The sequence below is a fragment of the Sander lucioperca genome, chromosome 3 (assembly GCF_008315115.2).
Source record: "Sander lucioperca isolate FBNREF2018 chromosome 3, SLUC_FBN_1.2, whole genome shotgun sequence".
Taxonomy (NCBI): Eukaryota; Metazoa; Chordata; class Actinopteri; order Perciformes; family Percidae; genus Sander; species Sander lucioperca.
The window spans coordinates 45,469,152-45,478,158 of record NC_050175.1 but is presented as its reverse complement, the minus strand read 5'-3'; positions in this window follow the sequence as shown (position 1 = coordinate 45,478,158).

Genomic DNA, 9,007 nt, shown 5'->3' with positions numbered 1-9,007 from the left:
TGCTCATGTTGTTAGTGTTCAACAGGCAAATCAATGGCAGCAGCTCCAAAACTATCTGCAGTCCAGGTTTTCTTCTTACTGTGTCAAAACAACAAGCCCAGGAAAATACTAAAAATATGTTGACAAGGGCAGACTACTGCCTACACAGCCTTCAGACAAAAAAAAAAAAAAAGAATAAGAAGAAAAAATGGTCTTCTCCCCCCACCAACCTCTTGGAGTCTGCCCCCCCCCCCCCCCCCTTTCCATTTGGATCACTTGCTCCTTGTTAAAAGGACCCAGCCCTGGACGGAGCGGGGGTGGTGATACCCCTAATGAAGATGAATATTCAGCTGCTTTATAAAGGCTCCTGGAAGGCTGCCCAGCCTGCACTTGCTGTTCCAGTCAAATTGGCGGCACAGTGAGGGAGGGGCCCAACACACTGGGCTGAAGTGGGGATGTTGGGTGGAGGGGGGGCAGTGGAGGTGATTGGGGTGGCAGACAGGCAGGGGAGGCAAACAAGGCGAAAAGGATGCATCGTCTGTGTTTGCATACATACATGCAGTGGTGGAATGTAACTAAGTGCATTTACAGTACACAAATTTGAGGTACTTGTACTTTACTTGAGTCTTTTCTTTTCATGCTACATTCTACTTCAACTCTACTACATTTCAGAGAAAAATATTGTACTTTTTACTCCACTACATTCATCTGACAGCTTTAGTTACTTTACAAATGAAGGTTTTTGCACGCAAAACACATGTACTTTATAAAATACAATGTTTTATTATAAACTAAACTACCCAACAATATACAGGCCTACAAGTCCAGCTAAAATGATTAGACGATCAAACACTTACTGTAGTTGATTGACAGAACTGTTTGGATCGTTATCTTTCTGACCATCACACCATCCCCTTTATGAATATTTAAATTTGTACGTATTACATGATTCTGATTAGGAAATGAATAGCTGAAATCGGTATAATGGGGGCATTTTGGTGTGGGAACATGCTTTTCGCTTTTCAGAGAGGGTACAATTATAAAACTGGTGTATTTATCTCATCTAATACCGACACACAAGTTTACCTGACACAAACACACACAGACAGGATGAAGCTCTGCAATCACACAAAATACGGCAATACGGCACGTTACCGCAGAGGTGTGGGTGTGATTATTTAGGCTTTAGATGTTACCGCCGTGAACCAATCAAAAAATGATAATTCATTCCTCCAATACCCCCCTTCTCTCTCTCTCTCTCTCTCTCTCTCTCTCTCTCTCTCTCTCTCTCTCTCTCTCTCTCTCTCTCTCTCTCTCTCTCTCTCTCTTTCTGGCTCGTTGAGCCGGGGAGGAGGTGCCAACTTTGAATGCCATGTGTTTACAAGCACTTAGCAATGCTTACTACATAATATAGCTACCGTGTTAAAGACATGTTTTATTTTTATATTACTCCATTACTGGGATTTTCCATGTTTTACCTTAAGGCCACATTGTACAGTTAGGCTGCTTGTTAGGATAAAACCATGTTTAATGCTGAGATGATGTAAAACTATATCCCTGGACAATGTGTTGTCAGTGTATACTCACTGGCAACAATGGACAGTGGTTTATATTATGGTGTTAAGGGGGCGAAAAGAACCCAGCAGGGTCTTTTCTCTCTGTTACGGGACTATCATAAATATACTGTAGGTAGAATAATTCGGACATTTCATCCATATTCCAGAGGGTGGAGTAGTGTGGAATAGGGTGCAAGTAAGGAATAGGAGAGAATTAGGAGAGAGCATGTAGCCATACAAATGAATTGTATTTCCTAAACTGATATTATGCTTCTGCGAGCTGCACAGAAGTAAACGTAAACAGATGTATGTGTCCACTTGGAAGCAGTGCCATGTTAGCAAACCATAATGTAAAGGAAACATGGAGAAATTAGAAAATTATTTCACCACCGGGGGAAACAAACCTAAATGCAGGGGAATTTAGTTCCCTATGCTCTGCTAAACAATCACTTATGGCAGTACTATGATGAAATGTATGCCCAAACTCTGAAAGAATCTAGAAAACTTCCTGATAGGATGCTATCAACTTGATGGACGTGCAGGTCCGCACTACGCATTGTTGAGATGTGAAAGGTGTGCACATCAGCTTTCCTGCCAGGGACCAGAAAATGAACATCGAGGTCCATAAAATGCATTAAAAAAAAATGTGAGCATCTATGTATGTCATAATAAAACTTTTCGAGTGCTTATGTTGATTATTTACAGCTATAATTGTTCCAAAGAATTGTGTTTTTTACCCAGAGTCAACAAAAAAAAGATCAGATAAAAAAAAATACAATTTGCAGTTCTTTTTAAGCAAATGTGATTCTGTATGAAGACTATTCATAGTCTATTTCAGTGTTAAAAAAAAAAATCAAATCAAAAGCATTAATTTCTAAGTAGCTGTTGATGGCGTTCAGCGCTGTGCCATGTGCTGTCACAGTTCAGGCTACCTTTGGCCACGGCTGCGAGCACACTCCTGTTGCCAGGTGGAGAGGGGAGATGGAGAGAGCCGCCGGCCATTAGCCATGTTGGCTATTGGAAGTGAAAAGAGAAGAAATGTGGGGCAGCTTTGCCACCCGTTTGAAGTAGGGACAGCTTGTTTGTGAAGTGGAGACCGAGCGCTTGGCTTTCATGTCCTGCTCTCATGTGACCTGGGGAGACCTCAACTTCATAAACCATATTGACTATATCGCCTGGAAAAAAAGAAAGAAAAAAAACACTGACACAATTCCAGCACTTATGGGGCTCGGAAGCCTGAAGCTTTATGAAGTGAGATGAATGAGAGTGCGCTGGGAGTTTCAAGGCCAGCCCCTTGACACGACTTACAAACATTGATATGTCTTCAAGTATTGACCTATTACCTGAAGAATAAGTAAGAGGTATAAGGGAATGACGTGATACTTTAATTTCAGGCTGCATAACAATACCAACGCTGTTACATTTGTTCACAGTTCTTTTGTTCTCTGTGATAATGTAAACGATTGTGAGATTAAACATGAATTAAAAGTGAAACCATGAAATTGCAAGTCCTCCCGCCACCTTCTCTAATGTTGAAATCTTGGGCTCTTAACAGGAGTTTTTCTGACACAACTGCTGATCCAGCTCTCAGGGATGAGGGCTTGAGAGACTTAGACATTTTTTTGTCGTCTCTGCATTTCTTGGGAGGGAATTGGCAGATTATTTGGTCAACCTCGATCAGTTCCACCGCAGCTTAGGGGGATACTTGCTCGCTGACTAATATTACCCGGAAATCTATCAAAGTCAGAGGGCTTGTCCCCCTTTTAAAACGTGTGTGTTCCAATCAAGTGCCCAGCAAGTCAAAGCCATCACAAACAGAGGCCATACTCTGTCTGCAACTGATGCTGACACATCCCGATGAAAATAAATTATGCTGCCTCTGAGCATGAAAGTAGCTACAGTAATGTGGAATGAGACGACCGTGAACTTTAATCTTCAAAGCGCTCCTATAACGTTTTGCAGTTTTCTTTGCTGGTTTAATATCCCCAAAATAAAAAGTTAAGATGCTTTTTACACTCTCAAGAGTTTTGATGTAGGACACAAACATGTCTTTGTCTGCCATGGCATTTGATTGTTATACATGACAGTAAGGATACAGTCATTGCTAAAGGAACATTTATGCACTGTGTCTGGGAGTGTGACAAAATAAAACATCCTGGAGGGAGGTGATCATTAAAACTATGTTCCATCTAGTCTGTGAACATTCCACTTGACACTAAGATGATTTTGGTGCACCTATATCCAACCAATCTGAATCTAAAACCGCAAGAATATGAATGTATTGATGTTGCAATTCTATAGGCAAAAAGGACTATAGCTCTCATTTGGAAGAAAATGGAGGCACTTACAATTGGTGCTTGGTTCAAGAAAATGGCACAATGCTGTTTAATTCTAAAACAATATATACAGTATGCAGTCATGTATCCCACAACTGGGTTAAATTCTGGAGAGGTGATTGCAATTAGTAAATACAGTAAGCCAGAGGATCCATTGATAAGTAGAGTCACTCGGGAAAAAAAGGGCAAAGACAGAGTTGTTGTTGCAGTGTTATAGGGAACAACAGCTACCATACCATACCAGGTGTGCCAGCTAATTGTTCAGCTGTATAAATTAGGCTGATGATGTCACAGGCCTACCTCGGTTGTAAAGCTGACAGTATGATAGAAACGAATGTTTATAGCTATTCCTAACAGCCACACTTGGATGGGGGATTATAAAGTAAGCTGTCAGAGAGGCAGGAGAGATGCAACGACACGTGAAAACAAACAGGGAACAAATATTTACAGGGACAAAATTAGAAATGGAAAGCCAGAATTTAAAACTGCAAGCTGAAATTGATCTTTAACCCTGAAAAAAAACCCATAACCAATCTAGAAATATTGTTTTTTTTCTCGATTCAAATATATATGCTTTCTTCTTAAATTCCTAAATGAATGAAAAAATCAAATTTGTTTTGTTAATTTCCTGACTTTTCCATTTTGTACTAACAGGAACGTGTAATGTCAGATGTCAATCAAACTGTGTTTAAAAGTATCAAGCTGTGTTTAAAAGTTACTAGATAAAGTGATGTGTTGTATTGAGTACTACTGTAAATACTTTTTTCATCAAAATCTTTTTTGGAGTAAGTCTACTCAGACAGAATGCTTGGAACATTTTTTTTCTCTCTTTATAACAAGCAAATACATAAAGTCACTGGGGTTTTAAGGTGAGTTTTAATTTGACAGCATGTGGTTAAAAGTAAAAAATCCATTGTTCCTTCACATGGAGATGAATTGGAATATGAAGTTGTTGTTTTTTTATTCACACAAGACACAAATAAATTTCAGTTTGAAACAGAAACGATGAGTCAAGTTAAAAAAACACGGCATTATAGATCTTTGCCTTCCTGCGTCTCAGATACATTAACTATTCTCTTCTTACCTCCAGCCATTACAAATGCCAGTGCTCTGCTTTGCTCAGCAGGCAGCCCAACACACAAACACACACACGCTTCCACACACACTTCCACATTCCTTCTGGTCCTCAGCTGCAGCACGTGACAGAAAAACAGTTATTCAGCACAGGTCCCACGGGCTGCCTGTCTGCTCGTTTGTTAATGACGAGCATTTGGGGTAGCCATCGATTTCCTGTGGCACTAATTAAGAGTAGACTCATTAAAACGTTTGCAATACATCCTGCGTTAACTTTGCAGGTTGCTTTTTTTTCCCTCTCTCTTTTCATTCTACTTTGATGATTGTCTTTTCTCTTGTTAGGTGAGTGCTTGTTTGTCTACGGAGAGACTGATCACAGAGAATAACAAGGATCCTCCACCATCTCACCTATCTCTACTCAGAAACAGACTAGTCTCACATAGCCAGACCTTCCTCCACAGCGTTTTTACCTTTTATTTAACCAGGAAAAGACTCATTGAGATTAAAAATGTGTCTTGGCCAAGACAGGCAGCAGTACAACCACACATACGTACAAACACAAAATACACTAAAACACTAAAAACATAAAACAACTGAAACAGCAAATCCCTCAAAGTCAACCACAATCCTAAACACATCAGGCAAAACATCTACAGCCAGACGTGGCTACCTTCAAGTCAATCAACATCCTCTTAAAAGCGACCAATGAAAACAGCTCATTAAGTTTCATGGATTTCTGTAACTTGTTCCATGTAGAGGGAGCAGCAAACTTAAACGCCTTTTTCCCCAGTTCAGTTCTAACCTTTGGAACAGACAGAAGGAAAAGATCCTGGGAACGAAGATCTATGTCCCGATACTATTTACACTGATATAGGTCAGAAGGTAGGATGGAGGTAGACCTAAAATAGCCTTGTATGTGAAGATATGCCAGTGTTGAAGTCTTTGTGTTGATAGAGAAGCCCATCCAACATGTTCATACAGTTCACAATGGTGATTGAGGGATTTAAGACCAATGATGAACCGCAGAGCTCCATGGTATACAGTGTCCAGTGCATGTAAACTTTGAGACGAAGCATATATGTATAAAACATAACCATAGTCAAATACAGACATAAAAGTGGCAGCGACCAGCCTCTTTCTAGATTCGAACAAAAGGCAGGATTTGATTCTGAAATAAAAACCTAGTTTAAGTTTGAATCTTTTTGCTAGCTGCTGAGTATGATGTGTAAAAGAAAGAGATTTGTCAATTAAAATAGCAAGATATCTGTATATAGAAACACATTCAATCTTCATACCTGGGGAAGTGAGGTTTGAAGGCAGGTTTGGTGGTTTGGATTTCGAATTTGAATTGAATTTTGATTTAGTTTTAAATCATAAAGTTCCTGTTGAAGCGTGTTAAAAGCAAGTTGTAACTGGGAGAGGGACTGGTCTGGGGTGGGTGCAGAGCAATACAGTGCAGTGTCATCAGCATAAAGCCAATTACAATCGTCATGGGCAGCGCAAAGCACCGGACGGAGCCACGGTGACGCTGCTAAATAGCCTCGGGGAGGAACTTGTTTTGGTGGAACACGTGTACATTCAAAAGTTGTTTTAGTCGTGCAACAGAAAACTCAGATTGGACAGATAGTCTAGCTAGCTGTCTGGATTTACCCTGCAGAGATCTGAGGAGCAGTTAACCATAGTCCTCAGAAATCCACCAGAGGTTAGAACGCCAACACAAAGAAAGAGGAAGGTACCGAAAAGAGTTGACATCTGGCGGAATTTTCTGGCGGCACCAGAACAATCCCGGAAGTGGAACGTCGTGGATATAGACTAGAAACAGCCAAACTGCAGCTAAATGTAGACACAGACACATAAATAAATTGTAGGTATTTAATATGTTTCAATCATTGACCAGGTGTTCTTAGTTTTGCCCTTTGGCACAAATGGTTCAGTAAATTTGGCATACTTTTAATAAATAGAGCCAATTTTTATTCACATATGCACTTCAGGGGCAGCACAGTGCTAAGGGTTTAATAAAAGTGAGATGGACGGAAAACTCTAATTCCAACTAAGCTGACTAACACTGGGAGGTTTCTGAGCAGACGTTCACATCCATTTAGGAAAGCAATCTGTATTAAAAGCCCAGTACTTCTTATTCCGAGCAGCCATATTGATCTGTGCAACTGTCCTCCCTGTGTGTGTTTACGTCTGGTGCCAGGTCGGATATCTGTTCCTGGTGCCTGCTGATGTCCATGTGCTGCTGCCTGATCACAGTTCACAAGGTAATGTTGTCCTAGTCTGTTCTGTAAAGGGTTATTTCGCCAAACTCACCCCCTCAAAGAACTGAAGAAAACCAACACACTGTCTAACTCGCCCTTTGTGGTATCTAGCAATGCTGTTTTGGTGATAGTTTTGCTTCTATGTTGCAAGGTTTTTTGATATATTCATCCACCTCTGACATGTCTGCTCTGAAGAGTCTGCAGTTAAAATAGAGATGAAAGCAATTTTGTTGAAATCTTTGAAAGACAACATTTAAAAAACTTTCCAGAAACAATGTCCCCAGTTCCTCAGCATAATCCTCGCTGCCGACAGTTTTCACTGGAACTAATTTTTCCTCCCCAAAAAATAAATTGTCCATATAGTCCTAGCAAGATATGTGGATTATCCTTTGTAACCAGGACATTGTTTTTGGAAAGACATGTTGCCTATGTTTTTTTACTCCAGCACAGTCATAGAATACCAGTGTTGGGAGTAACGCGTTACAAAAGTAACGCAATTACAGTAATGTATTCCTTTTTTCTGTAACGCAGTAATATAACGCATTACTAATTAAATTTCGGTAATATTATACTCGTTACAATCTCAGTAACGCGAGTTACAACGCATTTTAACGCAACATTTAGTGGTGCATTGGTTTTTTTAAGAATTCACCAACACCGCGACACATTTCTTCACAGGAAAAAAAAAAAAAGCCGTCAGGAGTTATTACGCTGCGTTGAAGTGAGCTGTCCTGTTTCTGTTCCCGTGGTCAGAACCAGAGACGGTACGGACAGCATGTATGTCCCAACAGGTGACGGTACGTCAGCGGCTGACAGATATAAACATGTCGGGAATTAATGTTGAGGCTTGCTACACGTAAATATCATTGCATTTTATCAGCCGTGGAGAGTAACTATGCCTGTAGCGGAATGGCTTCGAATGACGACCTTTTACTGTGGCCATTTACTGTTCAATATGTTGCAGTTTTACAAACAAGAAAGTGAACAACTTCAGCCTGACAGACATGTTGCTTCTCAGTAAGCTAGCAAGAGTAGGCTACATAACAGACAACTTCCGTGTAGCTTACTTCAAAATAAAAGCACTTCCTGTGACGCTTCGCAGTAAAACTAAATTACTGTTAAATAAGGTTGTGTAGGCTACCTTTTCACAAATCAGCTGTAAATCAAGTACTGTAAATAATGTAAATAGTGAGTTTTAATCACACTATAATTGAACATTTCCTTTGGAGTGTTTTAACCTAAACATGAATTTCTTATTGAAGTGCTATAAACAAACATTTTACAACAATGCCATACTTTTGAGTATTTTCATTTTCTCCTACTTGCCTATTATATGTTTTACTTATCTATTTTGTATAGCTTTAGTTACTTTGCATATTTATATTAATTATACAAAATATGAATAATCTATGATGTATTAAAGTGGATAAAGAGGAGACTATTGATCCGGTGGTGAAATTCACAAGCTAGCTGCCAAATCAAACTTCCCCTGTTATTTTGGTGAAAGTAACTCAAAAGTAATGCAAAAGTAGTGTAACGCATTACAATTCAGAGACAGTAATATTGTAATATAACTAATTACTCTCAAATGACAGTAACTAGTAATCTATAATGTATTACATTTTGGAAGTAACTTGCCCAACACTGTAGAATACTAATATGAATTAATGTTAAAGTTACAATTTCAAAGATCTCCTATCGCGATAAGCGATAATTGCAGGTGTGTTTTTGGATCTCACATCCCAGAGATCGAAATAGAGTCACCTGTGTGACGTCAGTTGGCAGATGAAGAGTGAGTCTG